Raw genomic sequence first — 19,150 nt, 5'->3', positions numbered from 1 at the left:
TGAATGAGTATCAGTAAGAATGTTAATTACTACGGCATGTTTTTGGATCAGGTAACATATGTATTCAGCACACTTCCCAAATAAATTTTTATTATTTCCTTGTATGTGCAAAGCATGAAAGGGTGAGGACAGTACAAACATGACTGTATCAAGACCTTCTTAGGAGTTTAGTCTGAGAGAAGAAATAACGACATGTACACAAACAATTTTACTACCCGATAGACGAGAGAGAATGCGAACATGGCAATGTGAGAAGTACAGACTAAATGCTATTCAGGGTTAGAAGGGGTTCTGAGTGGGGGAATAAGGACAAGCTTCAGAGAGGTGCCATTTGAGCTGGACTTTGAAGGATGAGTAGAATTTAAATAGAGATTTGAGAGATGAGGGTAACCTAATGGAGTGTTGGATGTAACATTTCTGAGGCGAGAAAGCACTTGAATTATCCCAGAAACAGTGTGTAGTTCTGTCTGGCTCAAAAATGGATAAGCTGAATTAGGGTAATATGAAGTAAGACTAGGAAGATATGGGTCGGAGCCTGATCGAGGAAGGCCCTAAATATCAGGCTAGGGAGTTTGTTTGTTTTTAAGTGCTAAAAGTTTGTGAGCAACAGAATGAAGTTTTTTTTTCCCCAAATGAAATTATTTTTCCCCATTAAAGATGCCACCATTGATTATTACTAGTAGTAGTAGTAGTTTTTGTTTTTTGGTTTTGTTTTGTTTTGTTTTGCGGTACGCAGGCCTCTCACTGCTGTGGCCTCTCCCATTGCGGAGCACAGGCTCTGGACGCGCAGGCTCAGCGGCCATGGCTCACAGGCCCAGCTGCTCCGTGGCATGTGGGATCTTCCCGGACCGGGGCACAAACCCATGTCCCCTGCATCGGCAGGCAGACTCTCAACCACTGCGCCACCAGGGAAGCTCCATTGATTATTATTACTTCATCCATAGCATGGACACAATATGTATGTTTTTAATTGAAGTATAGTTGATTTACAACGTTGTGTTAATTTCTGCTGTACAGCAAAGTGATTCAGTTATATTTATTTATACACACACACACACACATTCTTATTAAAAATATTCTTTTCCGTTATGGTTTATCATAGGATATTGAATATAGTTCCCTGTGTTATACAGTAGGACCTTGTTGTTTATCTATTCTATATATAATAGCTTACATCTGCTAACCTCAACCTCCCACTCCATCCCTCCCCCAACCCCCTCCCCCTTGGCAACCACCAGTCTGTTCCCTATGTCTGTGATTCTGTTTCTGTTTCATAGATAGGTTCATTTGTGTCATACTTTAGATTCCACATATAAGTGATATCATATGGTATTTGTCTTTCTCTTTCTGACTTGCTTCCCTTGGTATGATAATCTCTAGTTGCATCTATGTTGCTGCAAATGGCATTATTTCATTCTTTTTTATGGCTGAGTAGTATTCTATTTTATATATGTACCACATCTTTATCCATTCATCTGTTGATGGACATTTAGGTTGTTTCCATGTCTTGGCTGTTGTGAATAGTGCTGCTATGAACGTAAGGGTGAATGTGTCTTTTTGAATTATGGTTTTGTCTGGATATGTTCCCAGGAGTGGGATTGCTGGATCATATGGTAACTCTATTATTAATTTTTTAAGGAACCTCCATACTGTTTTCCATAGTAGCTGCACCAAGTTACATTCCCACCAACAGTATAAGAGGGTTCCCTTTCCTCCACACCCTCTCCAGCATTTGTTAGTTGTAGACTTTTTAATGATGGCCATTCTGACTGGTGTGAGGTGGTACCTCACTGTAGTTTTGATTTGCATTTCTCTAATAATTAGTGATGTGGAGCCTCTTTTTTAAAATAATTAATTAATTAATTTTTGGCTGTGTTGGGTCTTTGTTGCTGCATGTGGGCTTTCTCTAGTTGTGGCGAGCGGGGGCTAATTTTTGTTGCAGTATGTGGGCTTCTCATTGTGGTGGCTTCTCTTGTTGCGGAGCATGGGCTCTAGGCGCGTGGGCTTCAGTAGTTGTGGCATGCGGGCTTCAGTAGTTGTGGCATGCGGGCTCAGTAGTTGTGGCTCGCAGGCTCTAGAGTGCAGGCTCAGTAGTTGTGGCACATGGGTTTAGTTGCTCCGCGGCACATGGGATCTTCCCGGACCAGGGCTTGAACCCGTGTCCCCTGCATTGGAGGATTCTTAACCACTGTGCCAACAGGGAAGGTGGAGCCTCTTTTCATGTGCCTATTGGCCATCTGTATTAGCATGGACACAATATTGAAGATGTGTTCTGAAGGTGGTTCTGACCTAGTATAACACTTGTTTGTATTTTACCTATACATTCCCCTAGTGCCTCTACTGCTTAAGTAACTCTAATAAGATTTGAAACTTTAAGCCAGTAGGAATATAGTCTGTGATAGCCTACTCAGTTCTTTCGCTGATCATGAGGCCTGCTATCTGGACCATATTGTCATGGTTTTGCCAAAGTATTTTCAGGAGTAGAAGATTTAAACTGTATGTTTACTTTACAGATATATTCATTGGTAGATACAGAAAGATAGAGCATATCAAGAATGAATATGGTTAAAAGGGATACGTTGGAGACATTTGAAAAATTATTATTTTGTATGTGAGCTGAAGAGTAGAGTTGCAGTTTTAGTCAATGAGTAGGGTTTTTAAGTGCTTCATTTCTTATTATGATAGGGAATCTGGCTTTACACTCTTTGTTAGTCACAACTGTTTCAGAGTGCATACCATCTCTAAATTTTCATTTGGTGTGAGACACCTAGAAAATCCATACAATTAAAGGTGTTAGAGTAAATATAAATTTGCAGTAATAGTATAACCTAACAAATTTAAAAAGTAAATAAAAACCAGTGTTTTGGACTTCACACAAAGAAGCATTATTACATCATCAGTGAGGTTGGTGTTTTTCATTGTGATTGATTTCATATCTAGAACAGTATTTTAATTATGTCATTTGGATACTAGAATTTAATACAGAAATAGAGAATTTAAATAAAGTCACCAAAAAGATGACTTATATTGAGGAAGTGCTTTAAAAGGAAAGGAGAAAAGGAGCTAAATATATTCATCTTAGCAGAGAGACAGTAGAGACATAAGTTTATAAATATTTGGAACTTGTAAACACCAAGGGAGGAAAGATATATTTTAATTTTACAGCAGGATATAGCTAAGAGTAAGAAGATGAAATACAGGATGACTCATTTTTGTGGGATTACTATTCTGGTAGGTTGGAAGAATGCCAAGATATAGTTTATCGCTTTTTCAAAATTACGAGCTTCTTGGGCTTCTCTGGTGGTGCAGTGGTTAAGAATCCGCCTGCCAATGCTGGGGACACAGGTTAGAGCCCTGGTCCGGGAAGAGCCCACATGCCTTGGAGCAACTAAGCCCGTGCACCACAACTACTGAGCCTGAGCTCTAGAGCCTGCGAGCCACAACTACTGAGCCCGCATTCCACAACTACTGAAGCCCACACACCTAGAGCCTGTGCTCTGTGACAAGAGAAGCCACTGCAATGAGAAGCCTGCGCACCGCAACGAAGAGTAGCCTCCGCTCGCCACAACTAGAGAAAGCCCACGTGCAGCAACAAAAACCCAACACAGCCAAAAATAATAAATAAAAAAAAATTATTTCCAAGATAGTTAATCTTGCTACTTAAGCCTCAGTTTACTCATTTGTAAAATGGCAGTAATGATAGGTGCTTTATATTGTTGTTGATTCCATTGTCTTAGCTCCAGAGTTCCTGAATTCCTCCCGATTTCCTTTCTGTAGAAGCTTCTGTCCATTCTTCTGAATATCATCAGCAGTGCAGCGATGCCCTTTCTTTTAACCACTTGCTTCCCCAGCATTCCTTTAGCCTGATACTCCTCCTAGCCACTTACGCTTTACAGAGTAGAGCCCTACTGTAAATATGTGAAACATGCTTCTTGGTGTTTAAAAAAAAAAAGTATGCCATGTTTCATCTGGTTTATATTTAAATATTGCTAAATATTTTATATTTAAAAAAGTTTAAAAAACTGGCTTAAATGAAATCAAAGTGTTTCAATTAACTTTTCATTCTAACAATTCCATGCTAATCAAATGACTATTATTTTTCATTTGATTTATTAACGTTTCACTTGACAAATTGTGACAGAAAGCAGCATTTATTTATTTATTTATTTATTTTGCAGTCCGCGGGCCTCTCCCTGTTGTGGCCTCTCCCGTTGCGGAGCACAGGCTCCGGACGCGCACGCTCAGCGGCCATGGCTCACGGGCCCAGCCGCTCCGCGGCATGTGTGTGGTATCTTCCCAGACTGGGGCACGAACCCGTGTTCCCTGCATCAGCAGGCAGACTCTCAACCACTGCGCCACCAGGGAAGCCCAAGCAGCATTTATTTTAATATGATTTAGTCACCCTAATTTCTTTCAGAATGCAGAGCTAACAATGAAAAAAGTTAAGTATGGCTTGGTTATCTTCTAACCTTCAATTTTAGGTGATTTTGGACAATTACAGATCTTGTCATGCTGAAGAATCACACTAGGGCTTTGGCTGGTGACCTTTGGTTCCTAACTAGTTCCTTAGAGCTGGTCCTCCACAGTCTGTGGCTCAGCTGCTCATGATGGCAGCCTGAAGGCCTTTGATGGTAGTCATGTCATCTGTGTACAGATGCTTCTACTGCTTCTATACAAGGCCTTGTAAAGATAGGTATGGTAATGTTTCTTACAATGCTCTGGATACTGTGACACACATCTTACAAATGTAAGAAGGTATTATTGAGGTGTTTTCTAGATACGGGGCTGTGATTCTTTCTGGCATGTCCGTTTTTCTATCATCCATACCCATAGCCCAGTAACCGGAGCTTGCAGCAGAGTCCTGCACATCTGCTGGTTTGAGTTAGAGCATAGTGCTCCACCATCTGTTTGACAGGCAGGTGATACTAAGAATCATACTTCTAAGAGGGCCAGCTTCAAAGGGGACATGGTTTGACTCACAGTGGCTTATGAGACCTCTGAAGGTTCAGCTCGACGACAGGGCTCTTTTGATGATCCTGACTTTAGTATAGTTCTATCAGCCTGTACTGACAAACACATTTCTAGAAGGCTATTTGCCAAGTTAACTTCATAGTCCCTAAAAGGGTATATAGTCAAGATATATTCCACAGTGACAGCAATGGCAGAAACTGGTTAGGAGTGAAGGCCTACAGAAGGAGCCCCAGTACTTTGAGGCCTATGTTTAAAACTGAAGAATCAATTCAGGCATACTATTTTATTAAATTAATTTTATTGAAGTAGAATTTATATGCAATAAAATATACCCATTTTAATCACAAATTGATGAATTAGGACAAATGTGTATGCTACCACAGGCATTCTATTTGACCAACACCGTAGGATGATTCAAGGTCCCTTACTGAGAATGATGGTATCTTCATCAAGAGGGGATCTTGCATTTAAGGACTGATGATTCGTTTCACTGGGAGATTATTTATACGGTTATTTTGTGTGATCATATTTTCAACTAAGCACACATCTGGGTAGAAGTCTTCTATTGGTGAGGACTATAAGTCAATTAAGTATTGTTTATTTGCCAGGTGTGCTTTTGTTCTCATAACCCTGGCCTGGAGTGCATCTCTGAGAGACTTAGGTTCTAAGCCTGGGTCTGCCACTGTGGACAGTGGACTTAGTTGAGGTTACAGGTTTTTTGTGTTTCTTCATGAGTAAAATGAGAGGGCTGTTTGATAACTTCTACCTCTGACATTCTTAATTTCTCATAATAAGAATGACTTATTTGATTTGAATGTGACTGTCACACATGTAAATGAAAAACTACTTTCTACCAGTGTTGCTTCTCTGCAGGTGGATTGTACTAGTTAATGAACAGGATAGCATCTGAATGTCTTTGTAGCCTTGTTTCCTGGCCTTGCTGTCAGTGTGGAATATATCTTGATTATACTGTTGGTGACCTTGAAGTTTGTTAGGTAAATTGCCTTCTAAATACATGTGTTTGTCTTGCATAAAGCTTTTTATAAAGGCTGCTTTTTATTGGTTCTTGTTAGAGAAAAGAAAACCTTATCTCTGCTGTTCAGGCCTGTAACCACTCCTAAAAGGCAAAGACAAAGAAGTGCATTGTTAACTGTTGTGCAGTGCTGGGTTGGCAGCTGTTTACCATGAATACTGAGGTTTAATACCCGTTACAGATACCTCTAGACCATTTTAAGGTAAAATGAAATTAATCACAGCATTTAGTATTATAGACTGCTCATTTTAAGACAGCCTACATCTAGTTATTGATACATAATTTCTAACTGGGAAGGAATTTTTGCTGAGAAAGAGCACTGTAAATAGTGGTTAGGTTCTCTGAATACAAAGGCCTATTTAACCCACAGTACACCTAAAGTATGACACGAATAGAACTGTGGAAACTAATGTCCATTTTTCTGGATTTCTGTGGGGGAAGTACTGGTTTTTAGACTTAGAATGTTTGCTTTATAAACATATTTCGTCCTTCTAAGGTGTTCCAGACAATATGCTGGGCACTGGAAATACGTCCCTTTCCTAATGAATGCGTGGTGGGGAAGATACACATAAATTGATAATCATGAAATAGTAAGGTTTAAAGAGAAATTGTAAAGTATATTCAGGGATTAGCTCTGCATAAGGTACTGAGAGCACAGAAGCTTACCTAACCAGTTGGGATGGGGCTCTCTTGGAGGACTCACACTGAGCTGAATCTGAAAGGATGAGTAGAAATTTATAAGAATGACTTGGGGGACGTGGGTGGGGAGAGCATTCCAGGCAGAGGGGACGGCATGAATAAGGGATTGGGGTAAGAAACTGTGAGCACTTTGATATTACTGGGGCAAAGCAAAAAAGTAGTGAAAGGAGAGGAAGAGGAAAGAAATAGGGACCAGATTACAGTGGATCTTAACTGTCACGTTTAGAAGCATGGGTTTTTCCTGTGGTCAGAGCTGAGCTGGTCAGGTTTTTGCTTAAGAAACACTACTGAGACAGGGATGTGGAGAATTGGTTTGAGGGTGCAGGGATAGCAGCTTTCTCAGGCTGTTGTAATGAGCTGGTTGAGAAATGATGAAGGCCTGAATCAGGTCAGAGGTAATCCAGATAGAGAGGGGGGGAGATAGCAGATAAATCTTCAGGGGGTAAGATAATCAGGCCCGAGGATTGGTTAGATTTTAGGAATAAAGGACAGGTGTTCAGACTTCTGCTTTTGTTGATTGAGTGACTGAGAAGGGAATACTATCAGAAAGAGAGGCAGTGAAGATTCAGTTTGAACAAGTTGAATTTGAGATGATTGTGGAGATAGCCAGCATACAGTTGACATATCTCTAGATATATAGAAGTTTAGAGACCTAGAGGTATAGATTTTGGAGTCATTGGCATATGAGTGATTGTTGAAACCCTGGACTGAATTAAAATTAGGACTTTAAAAAATCTATATTCAGAAGTGAGCTTGGCATATTTCATGGTAAGTGCTTACTCTGGTTTCTTAACAATTTCTTTCAAAATTGAGAACTTGCCTACCAAAGGACGATGAATACTGAGCATTGGCAATTTTCATTCATTCATTTAATTGTTCATTCATTCAACAAATATTTTTTAATTGACATCTGCTGATTGTTTTATTTAATTTTTCACTTTAAAAACAAGACCAAAATCAAAACCTCTGAACTTATACTTTTCAACCTGAAAGAATCAAAGAATATAGTTATAATTCTAAAGTAGCATCAATAAAGCAAGTGTTATTCTTATGAGTATTAATGGACTATACTGAAAGAAGGTAAAATATAATACTCTTATTTTGTACTTACTTTGAAATGCTGCCACTGAACAGATGTTTATTCTGAAAGATGCTACTATGAAGTTTGCAGACTCAAATACTCATAACGGTTATCCAAAAGTAAATTTATGGAATAACTAGAAAATAGACTGAATTGGAACCTGTGGATAGTTTTACGATATTAATTAGCAACATTTTTTGAAAGACATAGGAAGCTATTGTTTTAATATAAATTAGAAGTTTTAAAACCATCTCCCTTTAGTGCTTTCAATTATCACATAAACCAAAGACCCAAATAATTTCAAATGATCACAGATGCTATTTAGGCAAAAATTCTCATGTGTCAGTACTTTTAATGTTGTGCACATCAAATTATAGTAAAAAACGACTATAAAGATGCAGCCCCTCTATTTCCATGAACAGCACACTGCATTACAGTAAACCGAGCTTATATTCAACCATCAAATGTGGTTCTCCCATTATTTCACTTTGTGACGGGTCATTAAGAATATCTTCAGGGCTTCCCTGGTGGCGCAGTGGTTGAGAGTCCGCCTGCCGATGCAGGGGACACGGGTTCGTGCCCCAGTCCGGGAGGATCCCGCGTGCCGCGGAGCGGCTGGGCCCGTGAGCCGTGGCTGCTGAGCCTGCGCGTCCGGAGCCTGTGCTCCGCAACGGGAGAGGCCGCAGCAGTGAGAGCCCCGCGTACAGCAAAAAAAAAAAAAAGAATATCTTCAAATCCAATAGTCTCATCATTACCCCTCAAGATATCCAATGAAAGGTTTGAGCTGGGAAAAAATGGAAGACGCTGAACCTGCTGCACTGCCTTGAATTCCATTTGTAGTTTTAGTGGAGCAAATAGACCCTGGATGTTTCTCAGTGTGGAAAAGTTCATTTTATCTTGGTTGAGCTGGAAGTTTTTTTCTGATAATTCAAGAGGATGACTGGGCAAAAGTTCATTTTTCACACAAGATCTTTTCGAAGAAGATCATGACTTTCAGAAGGTCCACTTGCTGAAAGTTCAGTAACTGGAATACTGTCCCTTAGCTGAGATCCAAGTCCTCTGGCATTCACCTTCAACTCGCTCTGCGAACCCATTCAACAAATATTTATTAAACGCTGTATGCCTGGATTTCAGCAGATACATAAAGTGGGGATAGAAATATCTTCCCTGCCCTTTAGGAGGTTGCAGTCACAATAATCAGATTCTCTATGTTTTTAAATCCTTTACTGTCAATGAAGTTATTTTAAGAGGTAAAATTATGATAGACTGATGCTACTAGCAAATGACTACTGTGATTAAGAAAAAAAGCATGTCTCTCACTCTTAGTTCTTTGTCCTGTTTGTTACAATACAGAATCTTATTTGTTCAAGGTGAACAATGGAAAACAGTGTAAAGAAAGGAACATAAACTGAAAATTTTCTCCTGGGAATGTACTTCTGTATCAAATGTGACAAGAGTCATGCCACTTCTGTATTTAAAGAAAAGAATAGTTGTAGCCATTAATATTAGGCTAGCACTGTTCATTGTTCAGAAACTAGTCCAGTTGATGTCTGATTGTTTTTTTCCTATTATTCAGGATTGTAGACAGTTGTGTTTGTTTTTCTGTCTTCTTCACTGGTGCTGATGAGAGTCATCTTGTGGGTTTCATATTTTTGTTCCAAATGTCCTGGTGTAGGAAGTGTAAAGCAAATGTAGTAGGATAATTGTATATCTTTAGGCTGTTCTATTTATGATGTGCCAATTAACTGAAATAAATTTAACCCTGTGAAAAAAATTGATTCTATAAAAGGAAAAAGCAAATCTAGAATACATGCAAACCATCATGAATGTACATTCAAGAACTAACTAAATTCTGCTAAAATACAGATATTTCAAGAATAATTTCTGAGTAACCGTACTGTTTATCACATTAATTCCCTGACTTTTGCCTTTAAAATACAATTTATCTAAAATGAACCCTGCAGCCTTGATTTGTCTGTCCAATTTTATTGCTGATAACTTGAATATGAGACATCCAACTCCTGCCATTTCTACTGTTTCTATGGTAACTAAAGTGTGCAAACCCAGCAGTATCACTTTCTTTCACAGCTGGCATTTTGTGTTCACAGTAAGAAGAGGGGTTTTAGTAAAGCATAGTCTGTGTTAACTGGGATGTAACTAGGTCAGAACAATTTTGGTATCCTTTTTTCATTCTTCTAGGTTTGTATGTGTGGGTGTGTGTGTGTGTGCATGAGCTGCAGTTTCCTTTGTTTTTTAATAGCATATGCCTTCACTTAATTAATCACTGTCAAAGTTAGTCTTTTGAAAATTCAGCATAATATCTGTAAGCGCAACACAGTGTGGAATCTTGAGGGTTATATGGAGTTGTTCTGAGACTTGCCCCTAGCCCTGTAGGTCCTTGAGTATTTCCCTTAAGAAGAAAATCGACGTGAAAATGCTTTGAAAAGTTAAATGCATTTTATTTTTATTTATTTATTTTATTTTCCATTATGATTTATTACAGGATATTGAATATAGTTCCCTAAGTTAAATACATTTTCATGGTGATCATGTTATTTATTTTGTTGTTATTGTTGTTATTTTGAAACATCAAGCATCTTATGACCATAACACATTCACTTGTCCTGAAGGGGACAGATAATCCCAGTTAAGAGGTGTGCATTAAAAAATGATTCCCTCTGTGATTCTAGATTTTTACTTGACTCCAGGAACCCTTCTCTATGGATACTGCCCAAGCTCTGGGTTCCTTTCTCAGACTGTACAAAAGAGCTCACGTTCGCTGCTCCCCTAAACCACGTCACCACTTCTGTCCTCATCTCAGGCCTCACTCTTAGAGCTTCCATGGGCTTCAAGTAGATCATGTCAAAGGTATTCTCTACTGTCTTCAGAACTAGCTAGATCCTCTTTTCTCTCTCTCTCTCTCTCCTCATTCATTGTGGTGCTCATATTCATATTCTCTGTTTCCATATAGTGTGACTGCAGGAACTTCTAATAAGAGCTAACAGTGATCCAAGATGAACTTCCTGCTTTTCTCCCATTCAGCAGCTCATAATCTATTTTCATTTCTTATACGAAGCAATTTTTGTTCCCTTATATCCTACTTTGTGTTTTTATCTTATATCTTTATTTAAAAGGATTTAATTCCTAAATCCAAAATTTAGGAATTGCGCACAGTGTAACAAATGGTACATAAAATGGTTTATTTGATGATTTTACAATTTAAAAAATTGTTATATCCCAGAGATTCCCATTCTCACTAAGGCCTTGAAAAATGTACTCTAAATCTGCCTTTACCTTTTTTCCACTTATTTGGGTCTCATTTACTGTGTCTAGCTTCTGTAAATGCACAGAAATTATTTTTTCTGAGTCACCAATGACCTTCTAATTGTCCCAAAGTTGCCTCTTCTCAGCTCTCATTCTGTTGCACCTGAAGGCTACCTCTTCCTTTTTAAACTCTTAGCTTCTAGAACCCTATGCTGACTGTTTCCTTACCTTGGATGCTCTTTCACCAGTTCTTTCATTGGCTCCTGTTCTTCTACCCTTTATTCCTCTCAGCGTTATTTTTTTCTTATATTTTTAAAATACCATTTATCTAATTGTAAACAATACCAAAATATACAAAATCAAACATTATGGAAATATATAATGTAGTAGAAAATGATAATCTCTCCAAACCCTGCTATCAGAGATTGGGCAGGATATATATAAAATAAATTATGCAATTTGTAAAAATTATGGGTAAGATGGATAATATAACAAAACGATGCTAATTCTAGTCATGAAAAACCTAGTCTTTCCGAGCCCCCACGTCATTCTGTCTGAGCGGCACCCCTCCCTAACCTTTGCCCCACCCCTCCTCTGCCGCCCCTGGGCTAACTGCCCCCCTCTCACGTTGACTGCAGCCGCACTGACCTCTTGCTCTTTCTCCAGTGAGTCAGCCTGCCAGCTCACCAAGGTTTTTCCTCACTGCTCCGAGCACCATGATCTTGCTCTGCTGCAGATCTCGTGGCCGCCCTCATCAACTCTCAGAGCACAGGCTAGACAATGCTCAAGAACCCATCCAGTTCTGCTACCCAAATGACTTGTGCCGAAAGCAGAACCGCTGCAAACAGCAAGCAAGCCCTACCTAGGGTTTCCTTCTCTTTAGAATCATCAGTGCCTTATCACTCTGTTCTCCCCGATGCCCACTGTTCTCCGTAGCGTGTCTCTGCTTTACCTGTGCCTCAAGCCTTTGAAGTTGCTCTTCCCTTATTACTGCACTTTCTTCAGGTCTTATCCCAGATGTTACCTTCTCAAAAGAGGCATTATGTAAGTAATTTAAAATTATGCTTGAATGATGTTGGAAATAACACCCTGTCATCCCACTCCCAACAGTACCTATCCCCATTCCTTGCTTTATATATTATCTTACAAAGCATAACAGTCAAGAGCCTATCACTTAACTCAATAACTGGAATATTACCAATAGCTTGCTTCTACTTATGTTTTTTCCCTCATCTTATCCTCTTGTCTCCTCCCAAGAGGTAAAAAATATCCTGAATTTTGAACCTATTATTCACTCCTTTTAAAAAATAGGTTGATCACATTTGTATATATGCCTGAACAGAACATTTTTTAGCTTTGCTCGGTTTTAAGTTTTATGAAAATGGCATCCTGTGTATATAGTCTTCTAAAACTTGCTTTTTTTCTCTCAATATAATGTTTCCAAGATCTGAACATTTTTTACTTTTATTTGTAATTCAGTGATTTTCACTGCTGTTTTAAAATTCATTGTGTGACTCTACCACAATTAATTTCTCCATTTTCCTATTGGCTAGAAATTTGGGTTGCGTCCAGATTTTTTTTTTATTACAAACTGTGCTGCTATGAACATTCTTTGGTGTTTCTAAAAATGGAATTACTGAGTCAAAGGGTATGCAATTGTTCAATTTTGCAAGATGATGCCAAATTGTTTTCCAAAGAAGTCGTACCAGTTTATTCTCCCACCAGCAATGTATTGGAGTTCCCCTGACCTACTTCCTACTCAACTGTTCTTAATTTTTAACCAATCTACTGGGTGTAAAATGGTATCTCACTGTGATTTTAATTTGCATTTTCCCCATTATTGATGAGGTATAGCATCATCTTTTCATATACTTAGTGGTTAAACATTTTCTTCCTTTTGTTAAATCCCTGTTCAGACATTTTGTCCATTTTTCTATTAGCTTGTTTTTCATATTGATTTGTAGGAGTTCTTTATTCTGGATACTAAACCTTTGTTACTGATAAGTGTTGCAAATACTTCTGCCTGTTTGTGCTTTGTCTTTTTATTTTCTTTATCTTTGATGATTGGAAGGTTTTTTTTTTTTGGTTTTTTTGGGGTTTTTTTTGCGGTACGCGGGCCTCTCACTGCTGTGGCCTCTCCCGTTGCGGAGCACAGGCTCTGGACGCACAGGCTCAGCGGCCATGGCTCATGGGCCCAGCCACTCTGCGGCACGTGGGATCCTCCCGGACCTGGGCACGAACCCGTGTCCCCTGCATCAGCAGGCAGACTCTCAACCACTGCGCCACCAGGGAAGCCCTGGAAGTTATTTTAATAGACAAATTTATCCGTCTTTTCTCTTATGGTTATTCTTTGTATCTTGTTTAAGAAATTCTTCCTCACCTCAGAAAGATATTCTCCAATTTTTTTTTCCTCCAAAGTTTTAAAGTTTTGCTTTTCACATTTAATTCCTTAATCCTCCTGAAATTGTTGTTTATATGATATGAGGTGAGGATTCATTTTACTTATTTTTTTCCCACTTAGATAACCTGTTGTGCCAGCACCATTTATTGATTAGTTCTTCCTTTCTCCGCTGATCTGAAGTTCTCTCTCAGTATTTTGGTTCCGTCTGATTTCTCCATTCTCTCCCATTGATCAGTTTGTCTATCCCTGTACTAGAACCACACTGTTTAATCACTATAGCTTTAAAATAAATCTTGATATAATGTTTTGAGCCAGATTCCTCTCCTCATCCCCTACCCCTAACACTTTGTGAATATCTTGGCTATTCTTAGCTCTTTCACATACATTTTAAAATCAGCTTTTCAAGTTCCACAAGGAAACTCTGATGGAATTTTGATTGAAATTGCATTGAATATACAGAGAAGTATTGGGAGAATTGATGTCTTTACTATATTGAGTCTTCTTATCTATTAACATGAGCTCTTAATTTATTTAGAACTTCTTAATATCATTTAAAACAAGGTTTCAAGGTGTTCTGTATAAAAATCTTGTAAATCTTTTGATATATTTATTCCTAGGCACCTTATACTTTTTTGTTGTTGTTGCTATAGAAATGCTGCCTTTGAAAAATTATATTTCCTAGGTTTTTTTTTTCTGATATACAGAAATACAGTTGACTTGTTCATATTGTTCAAGTAGCCAGACGTTCTAAACTCTCTTACTTTTGCTAATAATTTGCCTGTAAATAATTTGGGCTTTCTATGTAGATAATTATATTATCTGAAAATAAAAATAGTTTTATTTCTGCCTTTCTAATGCATATGTCTTTAATTATTGTTTTATAGTACTAGACTTATAGTACAGTGTTGATTTTAGAAGTGTTAATAGTGGGTATTCTTACATTATTCCTGATTTTTTTTTTTTTTTTTTTTGCGGTAGGCGGGCCTCTCACTGTTGTGGCCTCTCCCCTTGCAGAGCACAGGCTCCGGACGCTCAGGCTCAGCAGCCATGGCTCACGGGCCTAGCCGCTCTGCGGCATGTGGAATCTTCCCAGACGGGGGCACGAACCCGTGTCCCCTGCATCGGCAGGCGGACTCTCAACCACTGCGCCACCAGGGAAGCCCTATTCCTGATTTTAATGGGAATGATTTCAATGCTGCTTTCTTAGTTTTTGATACATACCCATTATCAGGTTAAGGAAGTTTTTTCTAGTCTAACTTGCTGAGAGTTTTTATCATGACTGGGTGTTAAATTTTATGAGCTGCTTTTTCAGCCTCTATCAAGATAATTAAATCATCTTTCTTCTTTAATCTGTCACTGTGGTGATGGACTTATATAGATTTTCTTATATTAAGCCATCCTGGCATTCCTTTTTCTGGACTTGGCTTATTACTATTTTGTTTAATATTTTTGAGTGGAGTTGGCCTGAAGTTTTTCTTTCTTATACTTTGTTTGGTTTTGCTATCAAGGTTATACTGGCTTTCTAGAATGTGTTGGGAGTATTCCATCTTCTTCTCTTCTCTGAAAATGTTTGAATAAAATTGAAACAATCTGTTCATTGAAAATTTGGAGAACTTGCCTCTGTGATCATCTGTTTTCTTGGTAGCAAGATTTTTTTTTTAACATCTTTATTGGAGTATAATTGCTTTACAATGGTGTGTTAGTTTTTGCTTTATAACAAAGTGAATCAGCTATACATATACATATATCCCCATATCTCCTCCCTCTTGCGTCTCCCTGCCACCCTCCCTATCCCATCCCTCTAAGTGGTCACAAAGCACCAAGCTGATCTCCCTGTGCTATGTGGCTGCTTCCCACTAGCTATCTGTTTTACATTTGGTAGTATATATAAGTCCATACCACTCTCTCACTTCGTCCCAGCTTACCCTTTGGTAGCAAGATTTTTAAGTCCAGTTTTAATTTATTTACTACTTCTTGGTTTCTTCAGGTTTTCTAATTCATTTTGAGTTAATTTGTAGGTTACAGTTTCTTGAATTTGCCTATTTTGTATATATTTTAAAATTAATAGATATAGTTTTTTAATAGGGTTCTTTTATCTTTCTAACCTCCACTGAATCTATAGTTATGTTCCTTTTTTTTTTTTTTTTTGCGGTACGCGGGCCTCTCACTGTTGTGGCCTCTCCCGCTGCGGAGCACAGGCTCCGGACGCGCAGGCCCAGCGGCCATGGCCCACGGGCCCAGCCGCTCCGCAGCACGTGGGATCCTCCCAGACCGGGGCACGAACCCGCGTCCCCTGCATCGGCAGGCGGACTCTCAACCACTGCGCCACCAGGGAAGCCCTATGTTCCTTTTTTAATTTGTAATATTGTCTATTTGCACCTTCTCTCCTTTTGATGTAGTTGTCCTAAAGGCTTCATAAATCCTTTCTTGTTCATAAATTCCTGCCCTTACCTTTATCTTTATACCTCTACTTTCTTTTGTTTTAGTCTGTTGAATTTTGTTTTGTTTTGTTTTAACTTCTTAACTAGGCACATAATTATTTTCAGCCTTTCTTCCTAACGTAAATATTTAAGGCTATACATTTCCCTTGTAAGTTCCACAGGTTTTTATAGGTCGTACTTTCATTATTGCATTTCTGAGTATTTTAAACTTCTTCATACGTTCTCCTTTTACCTTTGAATAATTTAGAGGTATTTTTACATTTCCAAATATATGGAGTTTTAGATTTATACTTTTGTAATTGACTTTTTGGGGGGGGGCTGCATTGGGTCTTCATTGCTGTGCATGGGCTTTCTCTAGTTGCGACAAGTGTGGGCTTTTCATTGTGGTGGCTTCTCTTGTTGCGGAGCATGGGCTCTAGGTGTATGAGCTTCAGTAATTGCAGCACGTGGGCTCAGGAGTTGCAGCACACGGGCTTCAGTAGTTGCAGAGCGCAGGCTCAGCAGTTGTGGCGCACAGACTTAGTTGCTCCATGGCAAGTGGGATCTTCCTGGACCAGGGATCAAAACCTGCGTTCCCTGCCTTGGCAGGCTGATTCTTAACCACTGCACCATCAGGGAAGTCCGTGTAATTGACTTTTAACTGAATTTCATTGTGGTCAGAGAACATAGTCTGCTTGATAACAATTCCTTGAAATTTCTTGAGACCTGCTAGTACACTAACAACATTTGTAACTGTTCCATGTATGCTTGAAAAAACTGTGTATTCTCTAATCATGGGGTAAGAAGTTGTCTATATGCCTGTTAGATCAACTTTGTTAATTGTGTCCTTTGGATGGTCTATATCTTACTAATCTTTTGTCTGCTTGACATATCAATTATTGAGAGAAGTTTGTTATCCTTGGTCTTTTCCCTCCCTGAAATTATATCAAATACATATATATTTCAAGTACATAATGAGTTTTAGGAGTGTTCTCTCTTCCTGGTGAATTGACTCTTGTATCATTACATGGTGACCATCTCTACTCCTAATAATGCTTTTGTCTTAAAAGCTATTTTGTCTGACATTACTACAGTTGATTCTTTTAGCAGTTTGCCTGCTCTTTTTTTTTTTTTTTTTTTTTTTTTTTTTTGCGGTACGCGGGCCTCTCACCGCCGCGGCCTCTCCCGCCGCGGAGCACAGGCTCCAGACGCGCGGGGCCAGCCGCTCCGCGGCATGTGGGACCCCCCCCGGACTGGGGCACGAACCTGTGACCCCTGCATCGGCAGGCGGACTCCCAACCACTGCGCCACCACGGAAGCCCCTAGCCTTTTACTTTCAGCTTTTATGGTCCTTCCACTTAGATGGATCTCTTGTAAATAGTGTGTGAATGGATTAAAGTATGCTTTTAGCAGGCAAATGTATTGTTTTAGTCCTTAAGCCTAAGTTAGGACGTTTTTCCTACAGAGAGGGTTTCCTTTTGCTTCTTCTGGTTTACTTTAGTCCCCATGGGAGTCTTGACTGATTGTCAGGGAACAGGCTCAGTTTCTTCACCTTGCTGGTGGTCCAGGGTTCAGTGTCCCCAATGAAGTGTGTTACTGGCATCTGCTCCCAGGTCCATCCTGCCTTTCCTTCCTTCTCCAGCCCTTATTTGGGGGTGGGGCTGGGGTTGTTGTAGATATCCCTTACCTCAGTGGTTCCCCAGACTTTTTGGCACCAGGGACCAGTTTCGTGGAAGACAGTTTTTCCATGGATTGGGGTGGGGAGGATGGTGCAGGCGGTAATGTGAGCTATGGGGATCGATGGGGAGCGGCAGATGAAGCTTCACTCACTTGCCCGCCGCTCACCTGCTGTGAAGCCGGACTGGTACTGGTCTGTGGCCCGGGGGGTTGGGGACCCCTGCCTTATCTCTTGTGAGATCAAGGATCCTTCAAGGAATGTTTCTGAGGCAGCATATATATTGTTGTTCTGTAATGGCAGGGTCTCCTAGAGCACCTACTCAGCCATAATACCAGATGTGGAAATCTCTTTGGGTTCTCCTTATTTAATTTTTATCCACAGTACTTATCAATACTGATGTACTGTACATTTGTTATTTATTGCCCTTCTCTTCCCACTAGAACGTAAGCTCCATGAGGTCAAGGATCTTGCCTGGTTTTGTTTACTACTGTATCTCTAGCAACTAAATCACTGCTAGATAATCAATATTTGTTGAATGAGTGACTATGGAGGGTAGTGAAGGTGGTGCAAAAAAGCAATGCCAAATCTTGAACGCTTACCTTGAAATGCTCTTCTTATGTGTTGCTCCATGACCATTGTCACAAGTTAGGGACCCCTTACTTTTCCCTTGACTATTGTAGCCCACTTCCAGCTGGTCTCTGTCTCTGCTTTGTGGTCTGTCTTTCCTTCTCAGTTCATCCTTCACAGTGCTACCAGAGTTTTTTTCCCTAAATATAGATCTGATTATCTCACTGTCTTGTCTCGGCTTAGCCTATAGCATAACTTGTAGTTTCTTTAATGTGATGTTTAATTTCCAGCATAGTTCCTAGCCTTATTTCTACACTGAGCATTCTATGCTCTAGTCATAATCAAAATACTTGTAGGCTCTCCCAGTATGTCATGTCCGTGGGTTTTCTTTGTGACCAGCCTCTTACTTTTAGGGTTCTCTAAGCCTGAAAAGTCATTCTTCTGTTTATGCTGATCAAAATCTTAGTCATTCTTAAGTTCATCTAAAGTCATCTCCTTCCTAAAGACTATCCTGATATTCACTGAGAAGAATCATCTATTCCTGGCAATTTATTTTGCTGTTTTGGTACTTTCTGTAATCTGCCTTGTACTCTAAAAAGTATTCTGTCTGTCTTTCCCTACTAGATATTAAGCTCTTTGAAGTCAAGGGCTTCATGTTTTATTTCTCTTTGTTTCCTGAAAGTCAGCAGGACAGTGTTTTATACATAATGGATCTTTGATAAATAGTTGTTAAACTTGAATTTTGAAGGTTTGGTTTTTTGTCTGATGCTATTTTTCTCTTTCTGCTACAGTAAGCTAATCTTGTCTCATGTCTTCAATTATCACACTCCAGTGACAATAACTTTCAAATCTAAATCTTTGGGTTTCCTTGGTGGCACAGTGGTTAAGAATCTGCCTGCCAATGCAGGAGACACAGGTTTGAGCCCTGGTCCAGGAAGATCCCACATGCTATGGAGCAACTAAACCCATGCGCCACAACTACTGATCCTGTGCTCTGGAGCCCATGAGCCACAACTACTGAGCCTGTGTGCTGCAA

At 39.4% G+C, this 19,150-nt stretch overlaps 1 protein-coding gene and 1 pseudogene across 5 annotated transcripts in view; one reads left to right on the top strand and one right to left on the bottom strand.

Annotated features, from left to right (window-relative positions):
• Positions 1–19,150, top strand: part of CDK19 (cyclin dependent kinase 19) — a 185,160-nt gene that overhangs the window by 139,112 nt on the left and 26,898 nt on the right. The window lies entirely within an intron of this gene.
• On the bottom strand, positions 8,127–8,878 carry LOC308626153 (proteasome maturation protein-like; annotated as a pseudogene). The gene is made up of 2 exons: positions 8,517–8,878; positions 8,127–8,299 (listed from the first exon to the last, which is right to left on the bottom strand). The product of its transcript is annotated as a proteasome maturation protein-like (transcript).

Source organism: Mesoplodon bidens (assembly GCF_964165515.1).
Source record: "Mesoplodon bidens genome assembly, chromosome: 12".
Lineage (NCBI taxonomy): Eukaryota > Metazoa > Chordata > Mammalia > Artiodactyla > Ziphiidae > Mesoplodon > Mesoplodon bidens.
Note: the sequence above shows the minus strand (reverse complement) of the source record. Positions and strands in the feature narration are given on the sequence as shown.